Source organism: Procambarus clarkii, chromosome 85, assembly GCF_040958095.1.
Source record: "Procambarus clarkii isolate CNS0578487 chromosome 85, FALCON_Pclarkii_2.0, whole genome shotgun sequence".
Taxonomy (NCBI): Eukaryota; Metazoa; Arthropoda; class Malacostraca; order Decapoda; family Cambaridae; genus Procambarus; species Procambarus clarkii.
Window position 1 is genome coordinate 17,352,625 of NC_091234.1, and position 16,103 is coordinate 17,368,727.

A 16,103-nucleotide genomic window follows, 5' to 3' on the forward strand; every position below is an offset into this window, starting at 1 on the left:
TTTTAGTTACCCTGCTCATATGGTATATACTTTCATAAGCAATTTCTTAAATAAGAAGTTTCACTCTTATGGTAAAATTACTACAGTAGAAAGGGATATTAAATATATTAAATTACCCTTTAACGGCTCCAATAGTTTTTCTGTAAAAAAGTAGACTGAGGAAGCTTTTATAATATTGTTATCCTCAAGTAGAGGATAACAATAGTAGCGGGGAGCCGGTCGGCCGAGCGGACAGCACGCTGGACTTGTGATCCTGAGGTCCTGGGTTCGATCCCAGGCGCCGGCGAGAAACAATGGGCAGAGTTTCTTTCACCCTATGTCCCTGTTACCTAGCAGTAAAATAGGTACCTGGGTGTTAGTCAGCTGTCACGGGCTGCTTCCTGGGGGTGGAGGCCTGGTCGAGGACCGGGCCGCGGGGACACTAAAGCCCCGAAATCATCTCAAGATAACCTCAAGAAGAAGTACACTTTAGATTTATTTTTGTGGATACAAATACCGTAGGTTCCTATTTTAAATTGAAAGTGCAGTTGTACCTAATGTATTTTTGACCAGACCACACACTAGAAATTGAAGGGACGACGACGTTTCGGTCCGTCCTGGACCATTCTCAAGTCGATTGTGAATGGTCCAGGACGGACCGAAACGTCGTCGTCCCTTCAATTTCTAGTGTGTGGTCTGGTCAACATACTTCAGCCACGTTATTGTGACTCATCGCCTGCAACCTAATGTATTAAAAAAAATAAAAGCCTACCCCCTGTGTATCGTGTATATGTATAAAGTTCCAGCTGTAATGGATACATCGGAAGTTTCATTCGAAACTTTTCAAGATTAAGATACTGAAGCACCGGGAATATCATTTAGAACTGGCTTAAAATTACGCAAACCAGCATTGTCAGAGATTAGAAATCAGTGTAATGGTGTGAATTCATTTTGAATCATTCTGTAATGATTCCAACAGACACACAGAGATCACACTAACGTGATGCATCAAGCTCGGTCGATTAAGGCAGTGTCTGGGATGCTCCCGGACGCAGGTTCGAATCCTCCTCACGGCCCTTGTGGATTTGTTCATTTGATTCCAACAGAGAGTCATTCTCCGTTGGAATCCGGTTTTACAATTTTAAACACTTGCAAGAATGGCCAGTAAAGCTTTTAAGCAGAATGTGTAGATCTTATAGGCTGTTTTTGACGGCTAAATGACAAATATTTCGTAATTTCGAGTCGTACGTCGAGTGGTGTCGCGTTACGTGTTCCCTAACGCCATGAAATCACGGTTTGTTCAGCAACTGTTCCGTTTTGGACGATCTACGTAGATGTTTTAGCAAATAGTTTACCATGTTGTTTGGTTTTACCAATGCACGTGTACGGGTCTTATATATATTAGGCGGCGGGGATGGTATTTCAGGGACCTGCCCGAAACGCTACGCGTACTAGTGGCTGTACAAGAATGTAACAACTCTCTCAAAAATATGGAAATTTGTAGCAAAAGGTGAAATAAAAATGGAGTTAGGTATTTGGAGAGGTTATAGTTAAAAAGAAAGAAAATAGCTGAGGAAAGTAAAGAGATTTGACGGAATGAAAGAGCCAGCTGAATGAATTTTGACCAAATATGAATCCAACTTTGATCCAGAAACAAGGAGATGAATATATAAAGTTTTTTTGATAATATACATGTTTTAAAATTTTCTAAGGAAACGACTATTTATACCTTCACATTTAAGTATTTGTTAAATAGGATAATTTAGAATTTTCTTCTAAATTTAAAAATAGCTTCTATTTCTTAAGGTAATTAATTATCCATTATTACAATACTGTTAATTTTATACCGATTTAGTAATTATATTTTTTAACTGAAGAAAATCTGCCTAAAGCTAACAATTTATTCCCAAGTTTATGACTGTATATAAATGCTAAGATTTTAGTTTCTGTTTTAGTTTAGACCCAGCCCGTAATCCTAAGATTTCCCACCGTCAAGAACGCGACCAATTTAAAGTAGTCTGTCCTCACCTACCAGAGGATCCAAAACAGAAAACGGGACATAACGTCACTTTTGCCAGCCGCTTCCATTTTCGGCCATATGTAACGCATACGATCGAAAAGCGACGTTCTTGGTAAGAAGACAGGTTGCATGACCACCAAATGAGCGACTCGGATTTCAAAATGTCCGCCAGTGAATCGTTAGCCATGGAGGCCAGGAGAGCCAAGCCGTCACGTTCCCTCCATGGACGAGTAGGTATCTTAAGACCACAGAAACGTTTGGGCAACTCTGTGTCATCGCTGTTACACTTGTAACAAACTCAACCCAATCTAATCTAACCCAACCTATCAACCTATCCAAATGTAACACGAGAGATAAAATGGTTGGAATACTGTGTACAGATGTACGTAATGCCATTTTTTTTTTAATTTTATTGCCGATATCAATGCCAGAATTTTAATGCCGATACCAATGCCAAGGGAGCCAATGGCTGAGCGGACAGAACACTGTACGTGTGATCCTGTGATCCCGGGTTCGATCCCGGGCGCCGGCGAGAAACAATGGGCAGTTTCTCTCACCCTGATGCCCCTGTTATCTATCAGTAAATAGGTGCCTGGGTGTTAGTCAGCTGTCACGCGCTGCTTCCTGGAGGTGAAGGCCTGGTCGAGGACCGGGCCGCGGGGACACTAAAGCCCCGAAATCATCTCAAGATAACCTCAAGAAGATACGGGTTTGGGATGGCCTTTGGCCTTATAACAGTCTTAACACTCATGAGAACAGCGACGATGTTGGTTTGGGTTTTCTCCATATTTCCATATAACTTGCTTAGCTAAATGAATTGTGGGGTTCAGTCCCTGAGCCCATTATGTGCCTCTGTAACCCTTTCCACTACCGCCCACAAGATGGGTATGGGGTGCATAATAAATGAACTAAACTAACTAACTCCATATTTTGTTAAATTGTTGTTGTATTTTCTCCGTTTTAATCCTCCCTTCAAGTTCAAGTAGGTTTATTGAGACAAGAAAGAAATACATCTCAAAGGGATAGAGTAGCTTAGGTTATTTCTACCCCATTAGGCTATTTCTACCCCTATTAATCCTCCCTGTTTTAACTATTTTCATATATTCTATTTTAAATGATATTGGGTTTACTTTGTAATTTATGTATAAATTTATATAATCCTATTTATAAAAATATAATTATATAAAAAAAATTACAAACATATGGTAAAACAAAATTATTTTAATATTAAGCACTGTTAATATTAAATTGTTGAATATTATAAAGATGATGATAAAAAAATTATAGGAATGTAAAATATTGTTTTAATTTTATTTATACTCACAGCAACATATATGTACATACATACAGAAGGGTACCATCTCAGGTACCCCTGATGCACCTGTTCACCTAGCAGTAAACAGGCACATGGGAGTCAGACAGGTGTTACGGGCTGCTTCCTGGAGGGGGGGGGAGGGGGGAGTGTATGGACACAAAAAGTTAGTAGTTAGTAACAGTTGACTGATTGACAGTTGAGAGGCGGGCTGAAAGAGCAGAGCTCAACCCCCGCAAGCACAACTAGGTGAATACACAAAGCTTGAATGGTCCCTTAACATTATTTTTTTCCACGAATGAGCCATATATATATTTTCTAACATAGCTCCAAATGATTCCTCAAGGGTTTTCTTCCTATTGGGGAGTGTTGTACATGCTGCTATGGCGGTATGTCCACTCACAAGATGAGTGGCGCTGCCCAATAAACTCGCCCCTCGGGGCAAAATTTAAAAAAAAAATTAATGATTCCTCAAGGATTCGAACCTAGGACCCCAAGGGTAGCAGCCCAGCACTATACCCATTCAACTATTGACGCTATCGAAGGTAGAGTGGCTGCTACCCTAGGAGGGTCTAGGTTCGAATCCTTGAGGAGTTATCTGAAGCTGTAAAAAATATATATGTGGTTCATACGAGGCAGGTTCTGCACTTGTGTATCAATCCAATCTATTCTTAAGACTGTTCAAGGGGTATTTGCCTCAATGACAGTTTAGCATAATGTTCCACCCGCCAACCTCTTAAATGCCTAACCAATTCTAACACCTTTTGTAAATCATAAAAATTCTCCAATTTGAATCCATTGTTACGAGTTCTGTCATGGATGCCACTGTCATCACCACCATTTATATTCCTTTTGTACAGAACTTTTTATCCATTTCTTCACGTCAATCACATTTTCTTTCGAGAGTTACCGTCTTGGCGTTTCCTAAGGCTGAGGAATAGCTGCGTCATCCTTCAGTGTTTTCCTGAGAATTTATTTATTTCTGTATGGTAGGGGCCCTGACAGCTGTGTGGACAGCGCTTCAGATTCGTAGTCGTGAGGTTCCGGGTTCGATCCCCGGTGGAGGCAGAAACAAATGGGCAAAGTTTCGTTCATCCTGATGCTCCTGTTCACCTAGCAGTAAATAGGTACCTGGGAGTTAAACAGCTGCTACGGGCTGCTTCCTGTGGGTGTGTAACAAAAAAGGAGGCCTGGTCGAGGACCGGGCCGCGGAGACGCTAAGCCACGAAATCATCTCAAGATATGAATAAAACTGTTTTGCTTAGGGATTTATTAATCTTTACTCCAAGGGTAAAGTGGGATTTATTATTATTATAAGGGATTTATTCCCTTAAGTAGGATTTATTATAATATTCACTGCTGTTCTGCTTGCATGTGTTACTTTATTTATCCCCAGGCATTAAATAATACACCAGATTTATTAATTGTATTTGTCATGTTTGTATCCCAACTTGAAACCAATTGTGGTCGTACTCTTTAGTTCTTTAGTTTTATTTTGAATTTATATTCCATCCTTTTTACACTGGTATCAAGATGCACAAAGAAATCACTTTAACTTTAACGTAACAATGAAAAAAATCAGTAAGAGCCCTGAGAAGGATTCGAACCCGCTCACTTGGTGCTCCTAAGCACACACTTTAAACCACTACACCACGACATGGTAAAAAAACAGTAATGCAACATGAGACTACTACATTTGAATGGTCTTAAATTTCAAAATTTATTTGATCTATTTCCTATCTGCCAACCAAAAATTAACCAGCCCAATTTAGCATTTAATCACCCATGCTATATTGGTCATCTTCTCCCATCACTCGTGTAGCATAAAGTTAAGAGTACTTAACTTTAAGAGTAACTTAAGAGTAACGGAAGTAAAGAGTAAGAGTAAAGAGTAAGAGTAAAGAGTAAGAGTAAAGTTAAGAGTAACGGAAGTAACGGAGTAAAGAGTAACTTAAGAGTACTTAACTTAAGAGTACTTAAGAGTATAATATCGTCTTATAAGATGCAATCTCCAACAGCGTGATTAATAGCATTTAATTTGCTTGGATCACCAGAGAGTTAAACTAGGTCTCATGAGTACGGGACCACTTTTTTTATTATTATTATTTTCTACCACAGACGTGGCCAGACATTTACAATGCTAACCAGCATATTTACATTTTCTTCTGTCCTCCGTGAAGAGGGTTAGAGATCTGTTATACATATAGTTCAGTGATTTATTGAACAATCAACCACTGAGGTGATTATAGTGCTTTTAAAATGCTAATTAAACCAACATACATAAATACATAGATTTATGCTGTCCATACCAACGGGATGTTCGTAATAAGGAGGTTATCTTGAGATGATTTCGGGGCTTTAGTGTCCCCTCGGCCAGGTCCTCGACCAGGCCTCCACCCCCAGGAAGTGACAGCTGACTAACACCCAGGTACCTATTTTACTGCTAGGTAACAGGGGCATAGGGTGAAAGAAACTCTGCCTATTGTTTCTCGCCGGCGCCTGGGATCGAACCCGGGACCACAGGATCACAAGTCCAGCGTGCTGTCTGCTCGGCTGACCGGCTCCTCAAAACCTTCTCCAGAATCAGAAGAAAGCTAATTAGGTTGGCATCTAATAAATCCCGTCCCTCTCAGTAGTAACTTTTTCTGATACACACTGAGCAAATAATTACCAATAATAATTCGGAGAACTGAATATAATTGTGTTTATCTTGTTTTACTTATAATCTTAAGCGTATGAGTTATGTTTCAAGTAGATGAAATAACTGAGCTTTTCTTAAGACCAACCTCTTGCAATCTAATGATAATAATTAAAATAATTAATGATAATTATTTTAGACCCTTTGAAGCCTCACTGCGAAATGAGTTACGATATCCTAATTTGTCGAGTTGAGTGTTGATCTTATCTATCTCAAGTGTCTAATCACTGAGGGCTTGAGATATGCGATGCTTCTAAGGAAAACCCCAAGTAACACTTATTCTTCACTATGTAAAAGACACATCGAACACTTTATGTTGCATATATAAATCTGTGTATCTATGTATTTACGTATGTAGCTTAGCCTAACATTTTAAAAGCACTACAATCACCTTCTGTGTTTGATTGTTCAATAAATCCCTGAACTGTATGTTTGACAAATCTCTAACTCTGTCCATGGAGGACAGAAGAAAATGTTTATATGCTGGTTAGCATTTCAAATGTGTGGCCACGCCTGTGGTAGAAAATAATAATAAAAAAAATAACTTGTTCTTCCTTAGTCAGTCTTATTATTCAAATAAAAGGAAGTAGTTTCCTGTATGTGTATCTTTTCTGTCAGCAATGATGCTAACTGAGAGGTAGTTATTAAATATTAAGACATCAAAGAAAGCTAATCTGCTTTCAAATACCTGTTTAACTTCATATTTATAACAAAGTACTAAAAAAATAACTCAATGTAGAATAAACCATTTTATGTATATATAATGATTGATTTGACACCGACTAAATATATATAGATATATTATCTGTTACGTATTTGTACAGAAGAGACGCCTTGATAAGATGAGACCATAGCCTAGTCCTAACGGCTCACATCAACCCGCGCTGGTATCTGTACAGTAAGGCTGTTTGGGCATCAGATTACACTCACAGGAAAGTGTGAATGGAAGAGGAGGGAGGATACAGATAATAGATCACTAGACCGTGAACCAGAGAGAGAGAGAGAGAGAGAGAGAGAGAGAGAGAGAGAGAGAGAGAGAGAGAGAGAGAGAGAGAGAGAGAGAGAGAGAGAGAGAGAGAGAGAGAGAGAGAGAGACAGAGAGAGAGAGAGAGAGAGAGAGAGAGAGAGAGAGAGAGAGAGAGAGAGAGAGAGAGAGAGAGAGAGAGAGAGAGAGAGAGAGAGAGACAGAGAGAGAGACAGAGAGAGAGACAGAGAGAGAGAGAGAGAGAGAGAGAGAGAGAGAGAGAGAGAGAGAGAGAGAGAGAGAGAGAGAGAGAGAGAGAGAGAGAGAGAGAGAGAGAGAGAGAGAGAGAGAGAGATAACATGGGTGAAGGAGACACTGGGTGAACATCAGGCCCTGGTTCGAATCCTATTCAGGGGTTCCTATACTGATTTTCTCACTGATACATTACGTGTGATTTCATTGTGCTAATAATAATGATACTAATAATACCAGAAGCTGTAGTGCTGAAGTAAATGAATGCACACTGACTTTTGACGAGCCAAAAAGGTTTCAATCACATTAAGGTAACCCTTCAAACTATTTGATCTTGGGGACGACGGTAGAAAGTTTCACTTGATGATATCATAGCAAGTTTCACCCGCTGACACCATAGCAAGTTTCACCTGATGATATCATAGCAAGTTTCACCGGATGATATCATAGCAAGTTTCACCCGCTGACACCATAGCAAGTTTCACCTGATGATATCATAGCAAGTTTCACCAGCTGACATCATAGCAAGTTTCACCAGCTGACACCATAGCAAGTTTTACCTGATGATATCATAGCAAGTTTCACCAGCTGACACCATAGCAAGTTTCACCTGATGATACCATAGCAAGTTTCACCAGCTGACAACATAGCAAGTTTCACCAGCTGACAACATAGCAAGTTTCACCTGATGATATCATAGCAATTTTCACCTGATGATATCATAACAAATTTCACCAGATGACAATTGTATTTATATGTATATACACTTTGCAGTCCAGCATCCTACTTTGTGATGATTTCAGGGCTCACCGTCCCCGCGGGCCCGGTCCTCGACCAGGTAAATCATCCCTGGCAAGCCCTTCTCGCCAGGGAGGATTGACTGGGCACCAGTCGTTAAATGTTCGCCCTTGTTCACCCAGCAGAGGACCGGGTTGTAAGCCGAGTGACGGGTCGTGTTCCAGGGAAGGAAAGACAATAATGAAAGCTTACTGGCTTAAGTCTATAGGGAAAAACTAGTTGGATAAGGCTTACCATGCGCTATGGAACGTGAATGCAACTAAGCCTTCATAAGGGGCATAACTGGCCGACCCCTCACAGTGTTCAAGAGAGAACTGGATAAGCACCTCCAAAGGATACCTGATCAACCAGGCTGTGACTCATACGTCAGGCTGCGAGCAGCCGCGTCTAACAGCCTGGTTGATCAGTCCAGCAACCAGGAAGCCTGGGGCCAGATTCACGAAAGCACTTACGCAAACACTTACGGACCTGAACATCTTTTTTCAATCTTTGGCGGCTTTGTTTCCAATTATTAAACAGTTAATGAGTTCCGAAGCACCAGGAGGCTGTTTATAACAATAACAACAGTTGAATGGGAAGTTTTCATGCTTGTAAACTGTTTAATAAATGTAACCAAAGCTGTCAAAGATTGAGGAAAGATGTACACGTTCGTAAGTACTTGCGTAAGTGTTTTCGTGAATCTGGCCCCTGGTCGGCGACCGGGCCGCGGGGACACTAAGCCCCGGAAGCACCTCAAGGTAAGGTAAACCTAATATCAGCAATAAAAAGATACCCACTTCAATGTCTCTTTTTACTGTTTTTTACCCACGTAAAAGGACAAAAATAAGATAGAGGCTAAGATAACGACTTCCACTCAGCTGACTTACAACTTCACTTTATATACAGCACTGCGGCTCCTTCTGGCTAAAACCAAATGAATATCGTTAAAGGCTAAAATATAAACCGATAAAACTACCCATCAGAGTTGTTGACAAGTCTTGGACCGCCGAGAAAATTCTTCATGGCAACAGAACCTTAGAGGAAGAGATAGTCACTTTGGTTTGGAACAGGAGCACAGAGGGGAAGTGAGGTGATATCTGAGGGGTGGAGATGTAGGGAGCAGGCAAAGGGGAAGGGGGGGGGGCGGAGAGTGAGAGTGGTGAGAGATGAGGGGAATGGAGGGGGTAGACATGAGAGAGTGGGATGAGGGATTGACTGTGAGAGAAATCAGATGACGGAGCAGCTGTAATAAAGAGTGAGACGGGAAAAAGAGAGAGAGAGAGAGAGAGAGAGAGAGAGAGAGAGAGAGAGAGAGAGAGAGAGAGAGAGAGAGAGAGAGAGAGAGAGAGAGAGAGAGAGAGAAAGAGAAAGAGAAAGAGAGAGCAGGCCTCGGGCAATGATTGGTGGTAGACACTCCACTCTCTCACCTGTTCTCAACACCAATCTCTCACCGCCAGCTACCGCTGTATAATACAATCCACTACAAAAATACAATAATTACACACCACGACATAAAATAATCAGATACGACACAGCCTGAAAACAAAAAGGTGTTGCCGGGAGCCTCGGTAATATTTGATATTGCGCTTGTGATTATCTTGAGGCGGGTAGAGCTTCAACACTTGGGCCCCGCCTCTCAGCCTCTTAAGAATAGGGTACACCGGACCTAAATCTTTCCGTTCTTTCATATTTATATTGAAGGCTGTGTAAAACCTCTCGCTTCATACTTCATTAAATATATTTTTTATGATACTAAAGAAGGTCTTAATATCATGTTAAATACATTTATTCTGTTCTAGGTTTCGTTTGGGTAATTGTATGGTGTACTGTGTGCGACTGTGTGCGACTGTGTGCGACTGTGGGTAGGCCTGTGAGGGCTGCTCTCAGAGCTGGTCTCAGGGCTGCTCTAAGGGCTGCTCTAAGGGCTGCTCTAAGGGCTGCTCTTAGCCCTGAGAGCAGGGAACACCAGGCAGTCCAATAATGACCAATAAACACTAAATTTTATGGCAAAAAGAATGACATAAGAATCCATCATAAACCTGTCAGGGCAAGAGTGAGGGAGGTGTTAAGGGTGATGTTAAGGGAGGTGTTAAGGGAGGGTGGCTCACCCATTTCCTTACCTCTAAAGACATCTCTGCCTCTCCTTCCTTCTATCTCTCTCTCTTCCCTTGTCATGTCCGTCGGAAGGAAAACAATTTTTTTATTTCCTTGTGTGCAGAAGTTTGCTCTTCTTAGATAAGACTGCTTCTTTTGTGGCCTCGTTCGTGAATGCCATCTTTATCGGTTGATTTATTTACTTCTTGTAACCACCCTGGCCTCGGTGGCCCTTCTCCCATGTGGTGCTCTCTCTCTCTCTATCATTCTCCTTTCCACAAAGAAATCCCATTTAACCTGATGTATCAATGAGATTATCAGGAGATGTAATCAGGATTCGAACACACACACTCGTAGTCACAAATATACCTTCTAACGTGGCCGTGATAAGCTCAAAGGAAATGCAACTTAGGATAAGGCATATACTTGGGAGTACCCAAGACACCCCGTACCCCGGGGTGTTCCCCGGAGTACCGGTACTAGGGAGTACCCCGTTCGCGGCGGGGATCGTATTCCAGAGACCTGCCGGAAACGCTACGCGTACTAGTGGCTGTACAAGAATGTAACAACTCTTGTATATGTGCAGAATACCCCAGTTGAAAAGCAGAGGTGCAACAGGTACTCTGAGAGAGAACTCTATCAACATCAGAGGCCCGAGACTGTTCAACACGCTTCCACTACACATAAGGGACATAACTGGCCGACCCCTCACAGTGTTCAAGAGAGAACTATCAACATCAGAGGCCCGAGACTGTTCAACACGCTTCCACTACACATAAGGGGCATAACTGGTCGACCCCTCACAGTGTTCAAGAGAGAACTATCAACATCAGAGGCCCGAGACTGTTCAACACGCTTCCACTACACATAAGGGACATAACTGGCCGACCCCTCACAGTGTTCAAGAGAGAACTATCAACATCAGAGGCCCGAGACTGTTCAACACGCTTGCACTACACATAAGGGACATAACTGGCCGACCCCTCACAGTGTTCAAGAGAGAACTATCAACATCAGAGGCCCGAGACTGTTCAACACGCTTCCACTACACATAAGGGACATAACTGGCCGACCCCTCACAGTGTTTAAGAGAGAACTATCAACATCAGAGGCCCGAGACTGTTCAACACGCTTCCACTACACATAAGGGGCATAACTGGCCGACCCCTCACAGTGTTCAAGAGAGAACTATCAACATCAGAGGCCCGAGAGTGTTCAACACGCTTCCACTACACATAAGGGGCATAACTGGCCTACCCCTCACAGTGTTCAAGAGAGAACTGGATAAACACCTCCAAAGGATACCTGATTAACCAGGCTGTGACTCATACGTCAGGCTGCGAGCAGCCGCGTCCAACAGCCTGGTTGATCAGTCCAGCAACCAGGAGGCCTGGTCGACGACCGGGCCGCGGGGACGCTAAGCCCCGGAAGCACCTCAAGGTATGTAAGGTAGGTAAGGTTCTGGCTGGTGCTGAACCAAGATCAGGGTCCAGATTCACGCAGCAGTTACGCAATCACTTACGAACTGTACATCTTTTCTCAATCTTTGGCAGCTTTGTTTACAATTATTAAACAGTTAATGAGCTCCGAAGCACCAGGAGGCTGTTTATAACAATAACAACAGTTGATTGGCAAGTTTTCATGCATTTAAACTGTTTAATAAATGTAACCAAAGCCGTCAAAGATTGAGGAAAGACGTACACGTTCGTAAGTACTTGCGTAACTGCTTCGTGAATCTGGCCCCAGGAGGCCTGGTCGACGACCAGGGGACGCTAAGCCCGGGGACGCTAAGCCCCGAAAACACCTCAAGGTAACCCCTCAAAGAGCCGTACAGGATCAGGCAAGTATTCCAGTAGCGTCGATTACGTGGCTGCTTCAGCGATTCAGCTGCTCAGCAACACAGGCAGAACTGTTCTCCTGTGCAGCAGAGTCTTGTGCACACGAACGCTGATGGAGAACACGAAGCCTTTGATCCATGTGCATGGTGGTCATGCAACCTGTCCTCCTACAAAGAACGTCGCATTTCAATCGTATGCGTTACACAAGGACAAAAATTGCCGTACTAGAAACATGGAAGCGGCTGGCGAAAGTGACGTACTGTCCCGTTTTCTGTTTTGGGTCCTCTGCTAGGTTAGGACAGACTACTTTAAATTCAGTTCCCGTTTTAAATTCCCATTTTCTTGACGCTGGGACATCTTAGGAGGACGGACTGAGTCGTGCTGAGCTTATTGTCACATTCCCTGTATCGTCATTTCTCTAGTCCTCATTACACGTCATTAACACATCAAAACTATATCGTTTACTCTCCAGGGGACAGATTCACGAAAGCACTTACGCAAGTACTTACGAACCTGGGGCCAGATTCACGAAAGCACTTACGAACCTGTCCATCTTTTCTCAATCTTTGGCGGCTTTGTTTCCAATTATTAAACAGTTAATGAGCTCCGAAGCACCAGGAGGCTGTTTATAACAATAACAACAATTGATTGGCAAGTTTTCATGCTTGTAAACTGTTTAATAAATCTAATCAAAGCCGTCAAAGATTGTGGAAAGGTGTAGACGTTCGTAAGTGTTTGCGTAAGTGCTTTCGTGAATCTGGCCCCAGAAAATTAGTCAAAAACCTTGGCAGCTAATGGCCGGTGAAGGTAATTTCCTCCATATTTACGAGCCCCGGTGCTGTCTCAACCCAGCTTCGTGCTTTGTCTCAGTGTCCTAGAGGCGAACCATATTTCATACCCAGTGATTACCAGAGCAAAAAAATTGGCCCGAGTGTGCGAAATAAATCTGCCGGAGCTTGCGATTTTGTGCCAGCGCTGTTTTTTCACGTCTGAATACATCAGACTAGGGGCCAGATTCACGAAGTAGTTACGCAAGTACTTACGAACGAGTACATCTTTCCTCGATCTTTGACGGCTTTGGTTACATTTATTAAACAGTTTACAAACATGAAAACTTGCCAATCAACTGTTGTTATTGTTATAAACAGCCTCCTGGTACTTCGGAGCTCATTATCTGTTTAATAATTGTAAACAAAGCCGCCAAAGATTGAGAAAAGATGTACAGGGGCCAGATTCACGAAAGCACTTACGAACCTGTACATCATTTCTCAATCTTTGGCGGCTTTGTTTCCAATTATTAAACAGTTAATGAGCTCCGAAGCACTAGAAGACTGTTTATAGCAATAACAACAGTTGAATGGCAAGTTTTCATGCTTGTAAACTGTTTAATAAATGTAACCAAAGCCGTCAAAGATTGAGGAAAGATGTACACGTTCTTAAGTACTTGCGTAAGTGCTTTCATGAATCTGGCCCCAGGTTCGTAAGTGTTTGCGTAACTTCTTCGTGAATCTAGCCCCAGGCCAATTGTCAAAGGAAGGTCATTAAACACTAACAATTGAAGTGTTCAAGCTTTACAATTACCGTTCCATTCCTGGCGCAGCGAAGGGACTTGTTAAGCAAGCAACCTGTCCTCTTAAAAAGAACGTCGCTTTTGGCCGTTTGCCCGTATGGCCGAATTTGGACGTAATTTGAAAATGAAAATAAATTTGGGATTTTTTTTTTCAACAACAGTAAGTTAAGGGTCCTCTGATAGGTTAGGTGGGCAGGAAATTCTCATAAAGTTTCAAAACGTTATGAAAAACGTTAATTTAAAGTGTCCTCTCATAACATCTGCGCGTACGCCGGACGACTCAAACAGAAAACGGAACAGAACGTCACTTTTGTGAGTCGATTTCATTTCAAATTACGTCCAAATTTGGCCATAGCGCCGCGCATACCAGCCAAAAGTGACGTTATTTTTAAGAGGACGGGTTGGTCTCTTTGGTTACGTGATTTGTATTGAGATCATGGTTCACATCTCGATATATTCACGTCTCCCCTTCGAAACCCGAACATTGGTGCTTTGTGGAATAATGAGCTATCTAATGTTAGACACAGCTAAGCATAGATAATTATCTCTCACAATTGGCTCCCTGAGCAGGTTAAGGCAGTGACCTCTAGCAGTAACAAAGTGCCATGATGCCTCTGTTGGCACTAACAGAGTGCCGTGATGCCTCTGTTGGCACTAACAGTGCCGTGATGCCTCTGTTGGCACTAACAGAGTGCCGTGATGCCTCTGTTGGCACTAACAGTGCCGTGATGCCTCTGTTGGCACTAACAGAGTGCCGTGATGCCTCTGTTGGCACTAACAAGCTTCAGGATATAACTAGCGCATATTCCTGGAAGAGTCACAGATGGAAGACCTCACTTGTTTGTTTGTGGCTACGCTATGTTGACTATGCTATGACCTGATGGATGGAAGAGGCTTGGGCGATTGATTGATTGATGAAGATTAAGCCACCCCAAAAGGTGGCACGGGCATGAATAGCCCGTAAGTGGTGGCCCTTTTGAGCCATTACCAGTATCAAGAGCTGATACTGGAGATCTGTGGAGGTGCGACTGCACCCTGCGTGACGGGAGATGTCTCATGAAGATGATGAAGATTAAGCCACCTAAAAGGTGGCATGGGCATGAATAGCCCATAAGTGGTGGCCCTTTTGAGCCATTTCCAGTATCAATAGATGATACTGGAGATCTGTGGAGGTGCGACTGCACCCTGCGTGACGGGAGATGTCTCCCGTGGGCTTGGGCGAGTCTGGTCGAGTGCAGCACATGCTGGTCGAGTGCCTCTGCGAGACAACTTCAGCACAAGTACCTCCTTTAACCCTTGGTACTGATGTTGACATCCCAAGATGAAACATTATCCAGTTATAAGACGATAGACATCTTTTTCTCATCGAAAATTCCTTGATTTCTCTACTCATTCCTGTCGAAGAAAGCTTTTAACTTTCTCCTATATTTCACGACTCGAGCCAATACGTTATCCCTTCCATAATCACTTTACGTCTGTGTGGAAGAGACACGACTCTCCTTCAGCGTCGAATTCTTGACGTAGAAGAAAGTATCCTCGTGTTCAAAAGACTAGATGTCACAATATCTACCATGCTCATGATATCGTAAAATGTCTACCATGTTCATGATATCGTAAAATGTCCACCATGCTCATGATATCGTAAAATGTCCACCATGTTCATGATATCGCAAAATGTCCACCATGTTCATGATATCGTAAAATGTCCACCATGTTCATGATATAGTAAAATGTCCACCGTGTTCATGATATCGTAAAATGTCCACCATGCTCATGATATCGTAAAATGTCCACCATGTTCATGATATCGTAAAATGTCCACCATGTTCATGATATCGTAAAATGTCCACCATGCTCATGATATCGTAAAATGTCCACCATGTTCATGATATCGTAAAATGTCCACCATGTTCATGATATCGTAAAATGTCCACCATGCTCATGATATCGTAAAATGTCCACCATGTTCATGATATCGTAAAATGTCCACCATGTTCATGATATCGTAAAATGTCCACCATGTTCATGATATCGTAAAATGTCCACCATGTTCATGATATCGTAAAATGTCCACCTGCTCATGATATCGCAAAATGTCATTCCCGGAAGAGAATTCCCTTCCTGGAATCGCCAAGAAAACGATTCTGAGCACTAATAGCTAACGACAGCTAATGTATAGCAGTGAATCATGCCAGATATCATCACTGACAACGAACAATATATCGCCTGACAACGATAGCGACAGATACGCCAATATCAGCATTACCAAAACCTTTTATACAAGTTATTTCCACAAATAAGTAAAACAATTGGAAAACTTTGTTTATCGCTAAACAAATATAAAAGCTGCCTTATCGCTATTTTGGCACACACTGTTCCCAACATATTTTAAAACTGCCGCAGCCAGAACGATTCGATAAGGTTCGTTTTCTATGTTAAAAACCGTACGTTTTTTTAGGTTAGGTTAGGTGAGGTTAGTAGTATTATGTTAGGTTAGGTTAGGTGAGGTTAGTAGTATTATGTTAGGTTAGGTTAGGTGAGGTTAGTAGTATTAGGTTAGGTTAGGTTAGGTGAGGTTAGTAGTATTAGGTTAGGTTAG